A 20,720-nucleotide genomic window follows, 5' to 3' on the forward strand; every position below is an offset into this window, starting at 1 on the left:
AAGCAGGAGCCGCAGCAGAAGTGCTTGCCACAGGCTCCGAGGCATCCTTCTCAGGGTTACCATGGCAATTGGTAACCGCTAGTGGGGCCGGCGTTGCCTTCACTTTCTCCACCTCCCCGAGCAACGGCATTTTGCAACCGGCGGTGTGGACACTGAATCAACATCCATGGACAGGGTAGTAATGTCACCCTGTCCAGTAACAGCAGCACATGCATGACCAGGCTTTGTTAACGCAGCCTGGTATTGGGCATTATTACGCTTGAGATTCCCACATCAAGCATTAGACCTTCAATAACCCGTTGAAAACTGGTTTCACGTTTCTGGAGCTCTCGGATTTGTTGACCGAAAGCTTCCAGTAGCTCCTCGTTTGAGGGACACCTTCGCTTTGGTCGTCGTGCGATCTCACCGGCATCTTCATTCCAGGCTGTGCAACCAATAAACTCTGGTTACACAGCCAAAAGAATGTCGCTTGCAGGGACAATCGCAAAAAATCGCCTCCTTTGCGCTTCTCAAAATTAGAAGGCACCTCAATGGACAAAATACCAAATTAGTGTCTTAAGTCTTTCGACACTCAAATGCCGTCGGCAAATGCACAGGTTCGTGTCTTAAGTCACTGGATGCACAAATGCCGTCGGCAAAACAACAGGCCAATGAATAGCTGGTAAACAGCAACACACAACAGAGAGCAATGGAATAAAATCTTCAAGCTCTATAGGTAACTTCCAAAAGTTCTATGTGGCCAATTGACACAGTTGAGCACACGCGTGAATAAAAGTCTTTTTCAACAAATCTTCTCAAATTCAAGCTTTTTTTGCCACAAGTAGATTTATGGGCAGTTTGCTTAGTACGAGCCATTATTCACTAGAGGTTTTTAGTTCACTTCACGATATGCACACAAACACTGTTAACACTGTAATAGTTGCCTTTCGGAGCAATTCCCGATATTTATAGAAAAAAATTGGCGGGCTACAGTTTTCAATAAGGGTGTGTGCTGCGTATATGCTTCAACATTTGCATCTGTACACACGAAGTGTATACGAACAACCCCGAAGATAGATCGTAGCGTATGTGTATGTAGTAAATTTTTTCTGCTGATTCGCCTCATCTTCCTGGCTTTTCTTCATTTCAGCCAGTTCAGCTCTAAGTGCTTGATTCTCCTCATTGAGTAATTTTATTGTAGCTTGAAGCTCTTTAAGGATTTGATACAGCTTCTTGCCTTCAGTGGGTGAATCACCATCTCGTTGCGCTTTTTCCATCTTGCGCTTTCTATATCTATGGCTCAAGACAATCGGGATATCATCAGATGTGAAACCGGCTCCATCGGATTTTGTAGCATTAACAATATTCGTTGTAAAGGCAGTCATCGACTTGCCGTCATTGAATGACTGGCTGGAGGTTGTACTCAATGATTGAGAGGTAGCGCTCAATATTTTTCGTCCATCAATGTAAATATGTGCCGTTGTGCAATCACCAAAATTGCTGGCTTTATCACCAGTATACGAAGTGTATACGAACAACCCCGAAGATAGATCGTAGCGTATGTGTATGTAGTAAATTTTTTTCTGCTGATTCGCCTCATCTTCCTGGCTTTTCTTCATTTCAGCCAGTTTAGCTCTAAGTGCTTGATTCTCCTCATGGAGTAATTTTATTGTAGCTTGAAGCTCTTTAAGGATTTGATACAGCTTCTTGCCTTCAGTGGGTGAATCACCATCTCGTTGAGCTTTTTTCATCTTGCGCTTTCTATATCTATGGCTCAAGACAATCGGGATATCATCAGATGTTAAACCGGCTCCATCGGATTTTGTAGCATTATCGATATTCGTTGTAAAGGCAGTCATCGACTTGCCGTCATTGAATGACTGGCTGGAGGTTGTACTCAATGATTGAGAGGTAGCCCTCAATATTTTTCGTCCATCAATGTAAATATGTGCCGTTGTGCAATCACCAAAATTGCTGGCTTTATCACCAGCAACACCAATTAACGGGCCTTTAGCATAGGCCTCATGCTGATATTTTTTCATTCGGGATCAGAAAATTGTCGCTGACGACAATATTCGAAGCATTTGCAACTACAGTGCTCAAATTCTCAACTAGATCAATTTCTCTGTCTCCTATGCGATTCTCATTGTTCTGAGGAACATCATCGGCCTTATTCGAAGGAAGTTCCTGCACTGGTGCCTTCTCTTGCTTCTCAAAATTTTGAGTGATCAAACTGGCAAATCAAACTTTCTGCGCAGCACTGACGACTACTATTTCTTCTCACTGGTTGCACTTAACAAAAGTCAAAAGTCGCTTTCACCAACTATTCAGTGGTTGGCATTTGAGGTGTGAACATTGTAAGCCAGCAGTGAAAGAGGTGAATGATAAAGTTTGATAACAAAAATTTTAATCTAAAGGAAGTGAATATTGGATATCTAAAGTGCTGCGCAAAAACTTAATATTACCAATACTGGTATATTAAAATTTGAGAAGTAAGAGAAGGCCCCAGTGCTGGAACTTCCCAATTGTAAAGTTGTCGACGTCCCTAGCGTCAGGATGAAGAAAGTAGATAGCTTAAGCGTTGTAGTTGCTAGTGCATCGAATTCAATCGCTACCTGCGAATTTCCTCGCAAAAGTGAGAAAAGGAGGTCAAGTGAGAAAGACCATCATTATGAAAGCCTGAGATATGAGGCAAAGATAAGGGAGCAGGCAAAGCAGATTGACGTCTTTACATCAGACTACAAAAGAGCACAGGAGAAACTTGTGGAAATTGAATGCGGCAAAGCGCATCGACGATCAGGTAAGGCCATCCCACCCATAATTAAGGTTTATGATGTGAATGTGAAAGATTTTACTAAGAAGATAACCGAGGTGTTAGGGCACAGCATTCTTACGCTGAATTTTATTCAAAAAGGAAATTAAAAGAAAGTAAAAAGTACTATTTACACTTTTCTATAAATACATGCCCAGCGGCAGTAAGGGCTGGAAGAGCGGCAAATGGGAGGTGTCTCCTATCCATAGCGGGTTCGAGGTCAACGTCTCTGCATAAAAGATCCGATACCAGGGCGTTGTGGAGGTCATGGTACTTCGTAGCAAATTCAAGGGCACCGCTCATCAAAAACACAGTCTCCCAGAACCATACGTGTCATAAAACTCCCTACACGCCAGCGATCTAAAGGTCCCATCCCCCTGGGAAAAAGGCCACATGCCAAAGCATGAGCGAAGAACAACCCGCTCCCAGACCCTGAGCCTCTACATATGTCGTAAGGAAATGTCAAATTAGGCAGGAAAGGCATGACAAACGACAGGCCTAATAACCTGTTTATGAATAAGCTGCCTAAACTCCCTGGTAAGGCCCCCCTCATCCGAAGAAGCCCAGCGTAGGCGAAATACAAACGACTAGCCTTATTGAGCACGTGACCAACGTGTCTCGAGAAATCAAATCTAGTATCAAAGACAACACCTAGGTACCTCAATACAGTGGAGACCTCAATCCTGCCACCCCCGATAAACAAATCGCGAATGTAGCCGCTAAAGTTGGGAAAGACTTCCCCACATTCAACTCCAGCTTCCACCTAGAGTAGAATTCATAAAGATCATCCAGAAATGAGTTCAACGCCCTCTCTACAGCAGACGCCCTAGCTCCCGAAAATACAACCAGCATGTAATCAGCATAGGCGAGTAGCAAACCCCCCGAGGGCGGACTAGGGACATCATGGACGAATATGTTAAATAACATAGGCCCTAGCAGAGAGCCCTGAGGCACACCTGCTAGCACCTGTCTCTCAGAAGAGAGACATTCGCCCACTCTTACGCTATTAGCCCTTTCCCTCAGAAAATCCGCTACCATCCTATTAGTCTGACGGGCAAGGCCCAAAGACCGGAGCTTAAACAATAAGCCCTCATGCCAGACGGAGTCGAATGCCCTGACGAAATCCAGACTGACCACAATTGCACCTCGGCCCCTGGCCAAGGCCCTCCACTAAATAGTATCTAAAGACCGCGAGCGCGTGGGTAGTGGAGTGCCCTGACCTAAAGCCAAACTGAAAATCAGCCAGAATTCGCCTTTTCTCAACAAAAGCACAGACCCTCGCTGTGATTGAAAAGCACCGCCAAAAAGACAAAGACAACGTCGCTAGCCTTCCTATGCGCCACCTCGGGGACACTGTCAATGCCGCAAGAATTTCTCGCAAGCCTAAGGGGAATCGCCGAGGCTACATCATACCGGTCCTCCCTCCAAAGAGATCTGTCATCAACTACAGACCCGTCAGCCGTGAAGGACGGAAAAAACAAGACAATAGGGGCCCTGTCAGGAATCCTCTCAACAGTCTCTGTGACGAGGCGGTGGAGAGGGACCCCGGGAAGTCCCACCGGAGGATGAGCAGAAGAGTCCATATGAGCGGCCAACAAATCCGCCTTGCCAGCATCGTCAACAACAGCAGCACCATCCGATCCAAGCAAAGACTCCACAGGCGCAGCAGCAGCCAGCCCGGCAGCTCTCTTAACACGGCCATATGTTATGCAGGCCACTCTAATACGGCCGAGATATTTCCGAACCCACTCCTCCTCAAATACGCGAATAAGGTCGCGAATAATGTATCCAAGATTCCGGACATCGGCCCTAAGTACAAAAGTGCGACCAGGGTCTGGACACCTGCGCAAGGCGCAACGGAATCTTTTCCTCTCCCGGATTATCCTGCGCCTCATCCGGACCCGGTAGAACAGCCTGCTTTATTGCCTCGGAAAACGCAGAGCCCAGACCGTCAACACACAAATCAATCTCATCGGCAGAAACATTCCGGCCAGTGGGCAAAGCCAAGTCGACAAGGCCGTCCCTTAGAACGCGCCTAAACCACGTCCTATCGAAATCCAGAAAAGAAGGACCCTCAATCATCGCTAACGCCCCACAGCCAACTCGAGAAAAATCGCCTATGGTCAGATTCAAAGTCAAGCGCCCTGCTGTTGAAGACACCTCCCGCCAAGCAAATCCGCGGAGTCCTTAGGAAGAAGAATGAAGGAACCTACAATACCATTGAGCCTAGTTGGCCTGTCAGCAGCCACAGCGTCCAAAGAAGTACCACCAGCCAAGAAATTGAAGAGAGAACGTCCCCTAGTATCAACACCACCAAGCGCCAAACGAAACACAGGGTCCAGAACAGAAATCGCAAAGCCAATACCAGGGCGAAGATAAAGCGACACAAAGGAAATCATCGACCCATCGTCTCTCCAAAACCTTCCACAGCCCCCAATTCAAGAGGAATCAACTCGGAGCGAAAATCCTCCCTGACGAGTACGCCAACACCGCCGCCTCTCCCCGTCGTCCTATCACGCCTGTAATAGACGTATCCCTCGTACTCAACACTGTGATCCCTTATAAACAACTTCAAGAAGTGTCTTGTCCAGGGAGACAAGAAACTAACATTCAAGAAGTTGCATATCAGGGACCTAACCATCACAGAGTCGATTCAAGAGGGCCGCAAAAGCAGCGTCTCTACCCTCTTCCAACTTCAACCAACGGTAGGTCGGGCCAAACTCCTTGAGCACCCGGAAAACGCCAAGGAAATCATCCCCCAGAATCGCCCTACAATCTGCCGCCAAGCCCTCATCAGGAGAGCCCGTTACAGGGCGAGGGGCCGCCGGGGAAGCAGAAACACCAACAGGACGCCCGCCAAGTGCGACAGCATATGACACCCCAACAAGAATGTCCGCCAACCTAGAGGAACGAGCGCTAGTCCTACCCCTATCCTCCTCCTTCCGCGCATTCAAACGGGCCAAGAATTGAATCCGTTTAGGACAAAGTGCACTGCCAGCCGTGTGACCAACAGCACTACAATTCACACAGGAGACCGGCTGTGTCGCCTTCCAAACAACCCCACCTGTCACAGGATCTACAACATCTTGAAGAACATCCTCAGCCTTGGAGCGAATCGAGCAGTCAGCAGACGCATGAGGGGCATGCCATAATTGGAAGCAACGTGCCCGAAGCGTTGACAACGGAAGCACTAAGTAAACCTGGCCAACCTATCCTTCCTGATGCGAACACGACAATGCAACATCCGAGTAATTGCATAAACCGTGCCTATGTCGCAACCTTTCTCAATGCGGACAACCCATCTGTCACCAGCAACAGAAATTGCACCAATGACACTAGCGCCAAACTCCGCCCTATCAGCAAAGAATTGAGAAATCTCCTCCTGGGAGAACTCGGACGACAACCCTTCAAATACCACCGTGTGAGAAACGAGGGCCTTAGGTGTGTGGGTATGGAACTTGTACCCCCTCTCGGACAGAAGTGAACCATACTTTTAAAAAATTCGCCATGTCTAAATAAAGTGTGTAGGAGACCACTCACCTTTTTTACACCAGCATCATATATGCTGACCGCAGGTAATGAGCTGTCCTTTGATCTATTCCCAGTAATATTATTGGTATTAGCAGAATTAACAGCAGCAGCAGTAGCAGAATTAAATCAGCAGCAGCAGCAGTTGCAGCAGGTTGAGCAGTGGATTTAATCTCGCCTCGCACGATGGACACGGAGATTTTTCGCTTCCCCTTCTTCGGTGTCTTATTCTTGGCAGCATATAAAGCAGGAGCCGCAGCAGAAGTGCTTGCCACAGGCTCCGAGTCATCCTTCTCAGGGTTACCATGGCAATTGGTAACCGCTAGTGGGGCCGGCGTTGCCTTCACTTTCTCCACCTCCCCGAGCAACGGCATTTTGCAACCGGCGGTGTGGACACTGAATCAACATCCATGGACAGGGTAGTAATGTCACCCTGTCCAGTAACAGCATCACATGCATGTCCAGGCTTTGTCATGGTATTCCCTAACTTCCTAAGGGCTAAATTCCCTCGATAATCCCTCGACAACAACAGCATAAGGAACCACGGCACGGGGCGTGTGCGTATGGCAGGAATAACCCCTTTCCCTGAAGAAAGCGCAAGTCCTATCAAAATTAGCCAACCATTAACTCTTATATTAATAATGTTGTGCCTTACCACTTTGACAGTGAAATCCCCTTGACACATAAATGTACCTAGGATGTTGACTACCTCTTTTACACTGGCGTTATAAACTGTAATAGCAGCAGTTGCGCCACTAGACAAATTATTTGATGCAGCTCCGCCATCTTTTGTTGATTTAAGCTCCCTCTCGTTAGCCTTGATCACCATGGAAATAGTCGAAGGTCCTTGCCTTTACCGCCGCCCCGGAACAACAACGTGACGGGGTTTTCGGCTACCCCGCCCGACATATCTTTTGTCACATTAGCAACATCATACGCATCTGTAACATTACACGCCATGTCCATAGCAATGTCATTGTTAACGTTGATATTGCTAGGGTGAGGAGATGTATTCACTCTCTGCAGCAGCTCTTGGATAGTCTTCCTCAATTGAGCATTCTCTTCTTGCAAACGGCTGATCGTGTCGTTAAGCCGTCCCAGCGTAACGCTTAAATAAAAATCTCCATAGGCGACTTGCTCACCTTCAGAACTCATGCTATTCTTCACCTTCACCGTGCCACCTTCGACCTGCACAATCCACCGATCACCTCCAATTTTCACAATATTACCCAACTTCAATTCCGGCGCCGTCTCATTCATGTATGACCGAAGGTCATCAATGTCATAGGTGTCAGAAAGACCCTTCACCATCATCGTATAAGGCTTCATATCGCTCGGGGTATATGTAAAATAATGCACACACTCCTTACTCAATATCTCCCTAACCTTATCATAATCCTCTCTCTTGTAAACCCTAAGGTGTGACCTATTCCTATTCACAATCCGGATAGTAAATAGCCCGCTACCTATCGCTCCCTTCTCCTTGGATGTCAACATCTTCATATCGTGTTAAATATCGCAAATAAGGGGGAACTGGCCTTACCTGATGTTGTTGTTGTAGGTTCCTTTTCAGTTGTCGTCATCCTTCTATTACCCGTGGATGGGCCATTTGATTTAGTAGCTGCTCCAGCTTCCATACTTTGGGCAAACATCGGCATGGTCCCTTTATATGACGTCATCGTCGCCGGCAGTTCGATTTCTTCCCTCAATTTTATATTTAGGCTCACTTCGGAGGCCCCATTAGCCTTGCCCTTGCTTTTTGTTGTTGTTTTTGAGATTGCCCCTTTTCCAATTGTTGTTTCTTTTGTCACCGGCGGTGCGACCTCATCTATTACCATTGTGTCATCAGCTACTTCATCGGCCCAATTGGCACAGGAGATCAGTAGTGCCCCCTGCTTCTCAATATTTCCAGAAGCAGATAACAGTTGGTTGGCAGAAATGCTTTTTAGCTGTGCATTTTCGGCAGCTAACTCCTGAATTTGTCTCTCCAATCTCTCAATGGTGTCCTCAAGTTGTGAGAGACGCAGCTGTTGCCTTATATTCTCATAGGGTGAGTCATCATCTACACCAGCCTTCTTCTTCTTTCTTTTTCGGTGCTTTTTACCAGCAACTGTCTGGTAGTCATCTGACTTGCAACCGGTGGCATCGGTAATCTCACTCTCGTCTTTTGATCTTTCCATGGCCAATTTTGCTGACCTATCCTGGAGTTGGTCAGCCGTTCTCTTTGTCATTGCATGCTGTGTTTTGCTAACAGCCGTCAAGATTTTCCGCCCTTCTGCGGACTCCAGTGAGGCTTCACCATCAGTATTTCCAACAACAGTTTTACAACTCGCACTATTGTCGGTTTCACCATTTCTATCATCCGTTGAATTCAATGTTGTGTCCAGTTCGGCGAATCTGTTGGCGGGTTGGTAAGAGCCACCAAAAGCACTCAAACTAGAGGCATTTGCCACAACTTCCTTTAGATGCTCCATTTTCGTGGTCTCGCTGCTTATTATGCGGTTCCCATGTTTTTGAGGGACATGAGCCAAATTTTGCCCAGCACTGGTGCCTACTACTGATTTTCAAGGTAGACACCTAAACAAATCACAATTTCGTCACAAACTTACGATTCGGTTTCGGAGTGTTCAAGTGTTTGAGCGAATTTTAATCTTAGTGTTTGATGACAGATTTTAACCTGAGCCAGTGGGCATTTAACTTGATTAAGTGCAATTGTGAGAAGCGAGAGTAGTCACCAGGGTTGGCAAAACCGAAGACTTTTTGTTTGGAGTGTCTTGGTTTTTTGAGAAGCGAGAGATGGCAGCAGTGCTGCTCAAATTTCTTATTACTTTACCTGTAATTTTGTGAAGTGCATAGGAGGCGCTATAGTGGAGATTAACGAGTTTTCGTTGAATATTCGCGACGAATGCAACGGTGGACGTGAGGAAGCCGTTGCAGTAGCCCGTGTTCCTGCATTTCGACCCGCATCTGGGCCGAGAAATATTTTTGCAACCTAATAAAATGGTTCATGGAAATGAAGCAGATCTTGCTAACACTAAAAGTTAAGGCACCTTAAGAACTTTTGAATTACCGAATTCTTCGAACGTTGTTGCTAATATGCAACGTGATTTGGATCCACCTGCGTTATTAGCTGACAAAAACGCGGCTGAGAGAGCCGATATGACTGTTCCCTCCGACTCCAATTCCGTGTCAGGGGCAAATCCAATCCCTAAAAAGAAGAAAGAAAAGAGGAAGAAGCGTAAAAGTTACGGAAGCAACGATTACGATGGCGCATATGCTGACTTTAAATTGAAGCTGGACAATGAGAGAATGGCTGATGAGCTCCGCCTTGCTCAGACTAAGATCGATGAGTATCACCACCAGATAAATACACTCATTAATACGGTCCAGAGATTGTCCGACGAAATCTCTTTGCTGCGAAATTCTCTTGCTGAAGGGCATAATGAAGAAGATAATGCTGCCTGGGTAGCCGAAAACTCAAGTATGGCGATGGATGAAGAGGAGACAGTGGTCTTGGCCGACGCTAGCAAGGCCACAAAAGATGACCCGCTGCGTAGGGCATCTTCATCATCTGCTGGTGGGCTAGCATCATCAACTAACGAAGTTCCGGGAACAACAACTGAGAAGCCGCCCCCTCCCAAGGCGACGATGGCATCTACATACTCTGCTAGTGGACTAGCAGCACCAACTAACATAACTACAGTGACGAACCTTTAGGTCTGAACAGGTTGTGGTTGATATTGGTATGATTGAATCTTGTGCCAGCAGAGTCTGGAGTTCGGATCGTTCGTCGGTGGTTTTTGTGTCGATGTACCTGCGCCCGCAGTGTGAGCTTAGGATTAGTGATTTGGAGTCCTTAGTCGTCTTGGCTGGTACGGATGAGGTATTGATAGGTTGCGATTTGAATGCTAAGCATCCCGCCTGGGGTGAGGCCGAGACGGACTCTAGGAGTCGTTTACTTCGTAGATTCCTTATCGATTCTGCGGAATTTGACACGGGTCCCACCGACGACCCGACCAGACCGAATGGCTCGGGTGGGTCGCACATTTATTTATTTCTTTAGACCCCCGGCATACCTCCGAGGGATGGAACTCCTCTGATGACACATGATTTTGAATCGGACCATAGGGCGGTCCGTTTTCCCATTGCCTTGATTGATCTGCAACCGCGTAAGCCCACGACTTTTTTCGATTTCCCAAAGATGAATGTCCGCCGCTTCAGGCGACTTTTAGGAGATCGTCTACCGGCCATTTCTCTTCCGACTGATTCGAATGTGACCCGCGAGATGATTGTTATTTGCATAGAAGACCTTTCCTCTGCTTTTGGTGAGTCTATAGCGGGCTCCACACCGAGGGTTACACCCCGGTCCGCTTCCCTTGGCCCGTTACCATCGCATATATTACGGTTTATCCAGGAGCGTAAACGTCTGCGTAGAGTGTTGCATAGGTCTGGGGATCCCGGTCGCCATCTCATTCTCCGTGCGGATATCCGAAACCGGGGCAGGATTATTGAGGGTGCCACATACAACTACGGGAAGGACCGTATGAAGGAACGATTGGAGTGGATACGGGTCAACTCCTGGACGTACGGAAAGGTGAAGACCGCTGCTGGTCTTGCGGCAAGGGAGCGCATAGAGGGGATTCGTTCGTCGAATGGATCGATCATCTTTGATGATAGGGGTAGAGCAGAATGTCTCGCTGAGACCCTGGATATTGTGCAAGGTGCGATGGTCTCCTCACTCAGATCCATGGTGGATCGTGCTGTGGCTGATATGGACGATGGAACGCCGCTGGTGACTTTTTCTAGGGTATTTATGGCTGATGGTTCTACAATTTCAGATAGGTCTGAATGGAGTAGGGGGGCTTTGTCTCTTCGGTCCAGGTGCGCGAGATGTTGGTCACCAGACCTTCGAAAAGATCTAGTGGAATTGACGGAGTTCCGGACATTGTATTGAAGAGGACAGATGAATTGGTTCATTCCTTTCTCGCTGTCCTCTTCAATCATTGTCTGAATCTTGGCTACTTCCCGGGGGCTTGAAAGAAGGCCATGGTGATCCCGATTAGGAAACCCGGCGCCGATCCGCTCTCTGCTGCGGGTTTAAGTTTAAGTTTTGAGAGAATTGCCCTTTTTAAGTTTGTGCTAAATTTTGGTTTGACATGATCTAGTTTTTCCTATGTATTTTAAACGAAGAATGTGATGTATATTGCTACTCCTGTTGTATTCAACTGAATTTGGAAGACCGTGATATATTTTTTGCTGGGTAATATTGTGTACGGAATCTTTATTTTTTTTAAGGTTGTTTTGTAAATTAAATTTAAGAATTTCATCAATAAAAATGGCCTTTTGCAAAAACAAAAAAATCTTTCACAAACATAGAGATTAAAATTTGTCAAACTCCGCGAGCCAAAAAACACGATGTGAACACTTTGACCTTTCAAAGAAATAATTAGTTTGTGAAGATTTTCATTTTATTTATTGCCATTTTTGATTCTAACATATATTACAGAGTAAAGGCTTAATTCTAACACAAAATTATATATGGTGGTACTCTATTTCCCTCATCTACAACTATTCCATAATAAATGACCCAGTCTACGTACATTATTTACAATATTCATACATTCTACTGCGCCGTCATATACACAGTATTGTACAAAGCAAAAGTGTCATACCTCCTGTGATAAAAATAGAGGGCTTCACCGTCATATAAGTGGCCTGCATCTCTCAACCTTAAAATTGCAGCCGGTGGCAAAAATCTCCTTCGTGTAAGACAATAAATGTCATCCTCCAATCGCAGGGAGGAAGCAACCAAATCATTGCTAAGGTCTTGCGCTCTCTTCATAAATTTCAGGGCCATGCCTGTCATGTGGACGTCAATACGCTGTATACCAGCCCTGTCATAAGTCTCCCTACACGACACATGTCTAAAGGCACCGTCACTCAAAACCCTAGGCCGCAGGCCCAAACACGCCCTAAGGACGCCTCGCTCCCATATCCTAAGCCTTTCCATATGAGCTGACGAAATGCCATACCATACAGGAAAGGCGTAGGATATGACAGGTCGGATAGCCGGACCGTAGGGGAGAGACCACCTCTCCTAGCCAAGATAGCCCTATACCCAAAATACAACCTCTTGGCCTTGGCCAAGACATAATCCATATGCCCTATAAAATTAAATTTGCCATCAAAGACACACCAAGATACTTAATAGTAGGAGAAAGGGCCACGACGTCCCCACCGTGCGCAAAACCGGAAAATACCCCCTGAAATTGGGGTACACTGCACGACCACGACCCCTAAAAACAACGGCAGAACATTTGGAAACATTGAGAGATAGTCTCCACCTAGAGAAATACGCATGCAACTCCCCCAAGTAAGAGTTGAGCCTTGAGGTAACGGTACTAGCCCTCGGACCGGAAAAGGGCACCAACAGGTCATCAGCATAGGCCAATAAAAGGCATCCAAGTAGCGGGAGTGGAACATCGCTGGTAAATATCGTGTACAAGATCGGGCCAAGAAGGGACCCCTGGGGAACCCCAGCCAAAACAGGACGCCGGGCAGACATCTCCTCCCCAACCCCTTACCGCAAAGGAGCGCCCTTCAAGGAAACTGTTTATCAACCTACACACCTGCCTGTCGAAACCAAAAGACCTGAGCTTAAACAGAACTCCATCGTGCCAGATAGAGTCACAGGCCTTAGCAAGGTCAAGTCCAACCGCCACGGTCTCATGCCTCCTGTCAAAATCCCTCACCACATGGCTCGATAAAACAGCTAGGGCATGAGATATAGAGTGCCCTCCTCTAAAACTGAACTGGAAATCCCCTATCGTGTTCCTCTCTCCAACCATCTCCTTCACCCTCTCGAGAATAAAAAACTCCAGGAGCCTGCCAAAGGGCGACAAAACGGAAATGGGCCTGTACCCCTGGCATCCAGCAGAATCCCACCCAGGTTTTGGAATGGGCACCACCGAAGCAACCTTCCACGCCGAAGGAAAATACCCAAGATTAAGGCAATGATTAATCAAAATGGCCAGAAATCGAAAAATCACATCGCCAGCCCTCTTTAGCGCGATATCAGGGATCCTATCGACACCCATCAATCAATAAAAATAGGTCAATGTATGAACTCGAGGCTTCGTTAGGCCGCGTAGGCTCATCAGCAGAACACGCAATGAAATTATTCGATCCCAAAAGCAGACCAGCCAGCCTTCTACCCCTTGCATCCGTCCCCAGCCCTCCCCATGACGGGTGTTTCGCATTCAGGTCTGCACCAATGACCATCTCACTATCCATACATACAGAGAACAGAGAATTCAAATCACTCTCCCTCATATCATCACCTGGCCTGAGATAAAGAGAAGCAAAAAAGATAACAGAACCATCCCTAAGCCACAACTTAACCACACAAGACTCTATGAAACCAGTGTCTACAACGACCCTTTCACAACCAAAAGCCTCCCTTACCAGAGCCGCCGTACCACCACCTCTGCGCCCAATCCTGTTCTGACGAAAAGCCTTATAACCCTCCAACTCAAGTTTGTGGGAGCTCGAGAGCTTGTGTTCTGCTAAAAGCAGAACATCAGGATCTCGTTCCCTCACAAACGCCTGCAGGAAATGTCTCCTAACTAGCGACACGCACGAGTTAACATTGACAAAAATAATAGATAAAGACCTAGACAAACACGCGCTGACAATCATCGAACAAATCGACCTTACGAGCCTGCCCCATCCGTGCAACACCAGGAGCAATTGAAGACTGAGCACCAATACCACCACGAGTATTAGAAAGAGACGGAAAAGCCGCGTAAGAAAGACCTGCAATCCTAGTGGACCTAGCCACTGTCTTCGCCCTTGCCTCATTCCTAAGCTCCTCGTACCGAGCAACGACTGCCAACCAACGTGGGCACTCCTTAGACCCAGCAGAGTGACCCACAATTTACACAGCGGACACCCTGAGGAACCCCATCTGAAACGCCAACATCCCCCTTCTGCACTTCGCATTCCACAAGGTCATGTGGCCCACCACACACAGCACACCTGAAGGGCATGCTACAATTCTTGGACAAGTGTCCAAACCGCTGACATCTATAGCAACGAGTAGGGCCCTGCGACTCATCCTTCCTGAACCTTACCTTACAATGGAGCATCCGGTCCATGCCATACAACTTATCCATATCCGTGAACCTACCGACCTTGAGCACCCATCTATCCCCAGTCACATTCCGGACACTAACAACATCAATCTTAAAATCAACTTGCGACACAAGGTATTCCCTAACTTCCTCAGGGCTAAATTCCCTCGATAATCCCTCGACCACAACAGCATAAGGAACCACGGCACGAGGCGTGTGCGTATGGCAGGAATAACCCCTTTCCCTGAAGAGAGCGCAAGTCCTATCAAAATTAGCCAACCCATTAACTCTTATATTAATAATGTTGTGCCTTACCACTTTGACGGTGAAATCCCCTTTACACATAAATGTACCTAGGATGTTGACTACCTCTTTCACACTGGCGTTATAAACTGTAATAGCAGGCATCTTTCCTCCACCAGGTGTCTGCTTGCCATTAATAGTGTTCACGGCCGGTCTGGTATCAGCCGCTCCTTTCGCCTTCATAAGATTCAGCTTGGGAATCGCTCCAGTCTTTCTGCCTAGCGTTGCGCCACTAGACAAATTTTTTGATGCAGCTCCGCCATCTTTTGTTGATTTAAGCTCCCTCTCGTTAGCCTTGATCACCATGGAAATAGTCGAAGGTCCTTGCCTTTACCGCCGCTCCGGAACAACAACTTTTTGCGGCCCAACATTCAACGCAGTGACGGGGTTTTCGGCTACCCCGCCCGACATATCTTTTGTCACATTAGCAACATCATACGCATCTGTAACATTACACGCCATGTCCATAGCAATGTCATTGTTAACGTTGATATTGCTAGGGTGAGGAGATGTATTCACTCTCTGCAGCAGCTCTTGGATAGTCTTCCTCAATTGGGCATTCTCTTCTTGCAAACGGCTGATCGTGTCGTTAAGACGTCCCAGCGTAACGCTTAAACAAAAATCTCCATAGGCGACTTGCTCACCTTCAGAACTCACGCTATTCTTCACCTTCACCGTGCCACCTTCGACCTGCACAATCCACCGATCACCTCCAATTTTCACAATATTACCCAACTTCAATTCCGGCGCCGTCTCATTCATGTATGACCGAAGGTCATCAATGTCATAGGTGTCAGAAAGACCCTTCACCATCATCGTATAAGGCTTCACATCGCTCGGGGTATATGTAAAATAATGCACACACTCCTTACTCAATATCTCCCTAACCTTATCATAATCCTCTCTCTTGTAAACCCTAAGGTCTGACCTATTCCTATTCACAATCCGGATAGTAAATAGCCCGCTACCTATCGCTCCCTTCTCCTTGGATGTCAACATCTTCACATTCGTGTTAAATATCGTAAATAAGGGGGGAACTGGCCTTACCTGATGTTGTTGTTGTAGGTTCCTTCTCAGTTGTCGTCATCCTTCTATTAACCGTGGATGGGCCATTTGATTTAGTAGATGCTCCAGCTTTCATACTTTTGTCAGTCCTCGGTATGGTCCCTTTATATGACGTCATCGTCACCGGCGGTTCGATTTCTTCCCTCAATTTTATATTTAGGCTCACTTCGGAGGCCCCATTAGTCTTGGCCTTGCTTTTTTTTTTGTTGTTTTTGGGATTGCCCCTTTTCCAATTGTTGTAATTTTTGTCACCGGCGGTGCGACCTCATCTATTACAATTGTGTCATCAGCTACTTCATCGGCCCAATTGGCACAGGAGATCCGTTGTGCCCCCTGCTTCTCAATATTTCCAGAAGCAGATAGCATTTGGTTGGCAGAAATGCTTCTTAGTTGTGCATTTTCAGCAACTAACTCCTGGATTTTGTCTCTCCAATCTCTCAATGGTGTCCTCAAGTTGTAAGAGACACAGCTGTTGCCTCATATTCTCATAGGGGGAGTCATCATCTACACCAGCCTTCTTCTTCTTTCTTTTTCGGTGCTTTTTACCAGCAACTGTCCGGTAGCCATCTGACGTGCAATCGGTGGCATCGGTAATCTCACTCTCGTCTTTTGATCTTTCCATGGCCAATTTTGCTGACCTATCCTGGAGTGGGTCAGGCGTTCTCTTTGTCATTGCATGCTGTGTTTTGCTAACAGCCGTCAAGATTTTCCGCCCTTCTGCGGACTCCAGTGAGGCTTCACCATCAGTATTTCCAACAACAGTTTTACAACTCGCACTAGTGTTGGTTTCTCCATTTCTATCATCCGTTGAATTCAATGTTGTGTCCAGTTCGGCGAATCTGTTGGCGGGTTGGTAAAGCCACCAAAAGCACTCAAACTAGAGGCATTTGCCACAACTTCCTTTAGATGCTCCATTTTCGTGGTCTCGCAGCTTACTATGCGGTTCCCATGTTTTTGAGGGACATGAGCCAAATTGTCAAGCTGGGTATGAGATTGTGCCAGCACTGCTGCCTACTCTCGATTCTCAAAAATCCGAGTAATAAGGTTGGCAAAATTGAAATTTTGTCCAGCACTGGTGCCTACTATTGATTTTCAAGGTAGACACCTAAACAAATCACAATTTCTTCACAAATCTTGATTCTGTGTTGAGAACTCGTGGTGTGAACACATAAGTTTGGAAAGCGGAAGTTTGAATACAAATTTTATTCTGAAGTGCTTTTTGAAAGTGACTCTTAATTGTGATTTTGTGAAGTGCATAGTAAGCACATTGAATTTTTGGCTACTCACTCTGGAAATTGAGAAGTGATAGTAGTCACCAAAAGTTTTGTACATCACTTAAAAAAGTGAGAAGTGCATAGTAGGCAGTAATCTCTATATTCGTTTATACTGTGCTAACAAGTGGAGAAGGAGGTGGAGTTTGGAAACAATTCCGGCGCACAGCACCTATGTGCGCCAAAAGAAATTGTCAGTTTGGTCAGAGATGCTACTGACCATAATCGCGCCTTAATGGCTGAATCAAACTACTATGGAATATTGAGCGAGCAGGCGCTGGGCTCCGCTCATACCAGAATTGGTCAATCGTAAAGGTGTCATATTCTACCAGGACAAACGCTAGACCGCACACATCTTTGGTCACTCGCCAAAAACTGAGTGAGCTTGGCTGGGAACTTTTGATGCATCCACCATATAGCCCTGACCTTGCACCATCAGACTACCATTTATTTCGATCTTTGCAGAACTCCTTAAATGGTAAAACTTTCGCCAATGATGAGGCTATAAAATCGCACTTGGTTCAGTTTTTTGTTGATGACAGATCTCTTTGGAGGGAGGACCGGGATGATGTAGCCTCGGCGATTCCCCTTAGGCTTGCGAGAAGGTCTTGCGGTCATTGACGGTGTCCCCGAGGTGGCGCATAGGAAGGCCAGCGACGTTGTCTTTGTCTTTTTAGCGGTGCTTTTCAATCACAGCGAGGGTCTTTGCTTTTGTTGAGAAAAGGCGAATTCTGGCTGATTTTCAGTTTGGCTTTAGGTCAGGGCACTCCACTACCCACGCGGTCGACGTCTTGTTTCTTGTTTTGGTCTTGTTATTGTTTAAGCTCTCTTCTGAGAGACAGGTGTGCCTCAGGGCTCTCTGCTACGGCCTATGTTATTTAACATATTCGTCCATGATGTCCCTAGTCCGCCCTCGGGGGGTTTGCTACTCGCCTATGCTGATGACATGCTGGTTGTATTTTCGGGAGCTACGGCGTCTGCTGTAGAGAGGGCGTTGAACTCATTTCTGGATGATCTTTATGAATTCTACTCTAGGTGGAAGCGGGAGTTGAATATGGGGAAGTCTTCCCCAACTTTAGGGGCTACATTCGCGATTTGTTTATCGGGGGTGGCAGGATTGAGGTCTCCACTGTATTGAGGTACCTAGGTGTTGTCTTTGATACTAGATTTGATTTCTCGAGACACGTTGGTCACGTGCTCAATAAGGCTAGTCGTTTGTATTTCGCCTACGATGGGTTTCATCGGATGAGGGAGGCCTTACCAGGGAGGTTAGGCAGCTTATTTATAAACAGGTTATTAGGCCTGTCGTTTGGCATGCCTTTCCTGCCTAGTTTGACATTTCCTCACGACATATGTAGAGGCTCAGGGTCTGGGAGCGAGTTGTTCTTCGCTCATGCTTTGGCATGTGGCCTTTTTCCCAGGGGGATGGGACACTTAAATCGCAGACGTGTAGGGAGTTTTATGACACGTATGGTTCTGGAAAACTCGATGTGTTTTTGATGAGCGGTGCCCTTGAATTTTCTACGAAGTGCCATGACCTCGACAACGCCCTGGTATCGGATTTTTTATGCAGAGACGTTGACCTCAAACCCACCATGGATAGGAGACACCTCCAATTTGCCGCTCTTCCAGCCCTTACTGCCGCTGGGCATGTATTTATAGAAAAGTTTAAATAGTACTTTTTATTTTCTTTTTACTTTCTTTTAATTTCCTTTTTGATTAAAATTCAGCGTAAAAATGCTATGCCCTAAGACCTTGGTTATCTTCTTAGTAAAATCTTTCACATTCACATCATAAACCTTAATTATGGGTGGAATGGCCTTACCTGATTTCCCCTCATTCTTAGTCTTCTCCGTTCCATCATTGGTCATCTTTGGGATTGCTCCGGTATTGCGTTTGTTCCGCACCTCTTTGAAAGCACCCTCTTCGCCTCTTTGACTTGGTATCGGAGCCTCTCGGCCTATCTCCGATTCCATAGTGCTGCGGCCTTGCACTATGCCATTATTTTCCATAAGATTGGTGTCGGCATGCCAATCTACTTTCTTACTATTATTTGTTGGAGTGCTATCTGCAACCCACTCATTCGAGATATGTAGGCTGAGGTTGACATTTTTGCCAGCCAATTCCTTGGTAAGCACGTTTAGCTTGGCTTCCAAATCGTCGATGCGCTTTGCCGCATTCAATTTCCACAAGTTTCTCCTGTGCTCTTTTGTAGTCTGATGTAAAGACGTCAATCTGCTTTGCCTGCTCCCTTATCTTTGCCTCATATCTCAGGCTTTCATAATGATGGTCTTTCTCACTTGACCTCCTTTTCTCACTTTTGCGAGGAAATTCGCAGGTAGCGATTGAATTCGATGCACTAGCAACTACAACGCTTAAGCTTTCTACTTTCTTCATCCTGACGCTAGGGACGTCGACAACTTTACAATTGGGAAGTTCCAGCACTGGGGCCTTCTCTTACTTCTCAAATTTTAATATACCAGTATTGGTAATATTAAGTTTTTGCGCAGCACTTTAGATATCCAATATTCACTTCCTTTAGATTAAAATTTTTGTTATCAAAGTTTATCATCCACCTCTTTCACTGCTGGCTTACAATGTTCACACCTCAAATGCCAACCACTGAATAGTTGGTGAAAGCGACTTTTGACTTTTGTTAAGTGCAACCAGTGAGAAGAAATAGTAGTCGTCAGTGCTGCGCAGAAAGTTTGATTTGCCAGTTTGATCACTTAAAATTTTGAGAAGCAAGAGAAGGCACCAGTGCAGGAACTTCCTTCGAATAAGGCCGATGATGTTCCTCAGAACAATGAGAATCGCATAGGAGACAGAGGAATTGATCTAGTTGAGAATTTGAGCACTGTAGTTGCAAATGCTTCGAATATTGTCGTCAGCGACAATTTTCTGATCCCGAATGAAAAAAATATCAGCATGAGGCCTATGCTAAAGGCCCGTTAATTGGTGTTGCTGGTGATAAAGCCAGCAATTTTGGTGATTGCACAACGGCACATATTTACATTGATGGACGAAAAATATTGAGCGCTACCTCTCAATCATTGAGTACAACCTCCAGCCAGTCATTCAATGACGGCAAGTCGATGACTGCCTTTACAACGAATATCGATAATGCTACAAAATCCGATGGAGCCGGTTTCACATCTGATGATATCCCGATTGTCTTGAGCCATAGATATAGAAAGCGCAAGATGAAAAAAGCTCAACGAGATGGTGATTCACCCACTGAAGGCAAGAAGCTGTATCAAATCCTTAAAGAGCTTCAAGTACAATAAAATTACTCCATGAGGAGAATCAAGCACTTAGAGCTGAACTGGCTGAAATGAAGAAAAGCCAGGAAGATAAGGCGAATCAGCAGAAAAAAATTTACTACATACACATACGCTACGATCTATCTTCGGGGTTGTTCGTATACACTTCGTATACTGGTGATAAAGCCAGCAATTTTGGTGATTGCACAACGGCACATATTTACATTGATGGACGAAAAATATTGAGCGCTACCTCTCAATCATTGAGTACAACCTCCAGCCAGTCATTCAATGACGGCAAGTCGATGACTGCCTTTACAACGAATATCGATAATGCTACAAAATCCGATGGAGCCGGTTTCACATC

The 20,720-nt window shown here is 46.1% G+C and overlaps 1 pseudogene; it reads left to right on the plus strand.

Annotated features, from left to right (window-relative positions):
• The window catches only part of LOC131995794 (histone H3-like), a 66,913-nt pseudogene that overhangs the window by 34,505 nt on the left and 11,688 nt on the right, over positions 1-20,720 (plus strand).

The sequence above is a fragment of the Stomoxys calcitrans genome, chromosome 3, assembly GCF_963082655.1.
Source record: "Stomoxys calcitrans chromosome 3, idStoCalc2.1, whole genome shotgun sequence".
NCBI classification, from domain to species: domain Eukaryota; kingdom Metazoa; phylum Arthropoda; class Insecta; order Diptera; family Muscidae; genus Stomoxys; species Stomoxys calcitrans.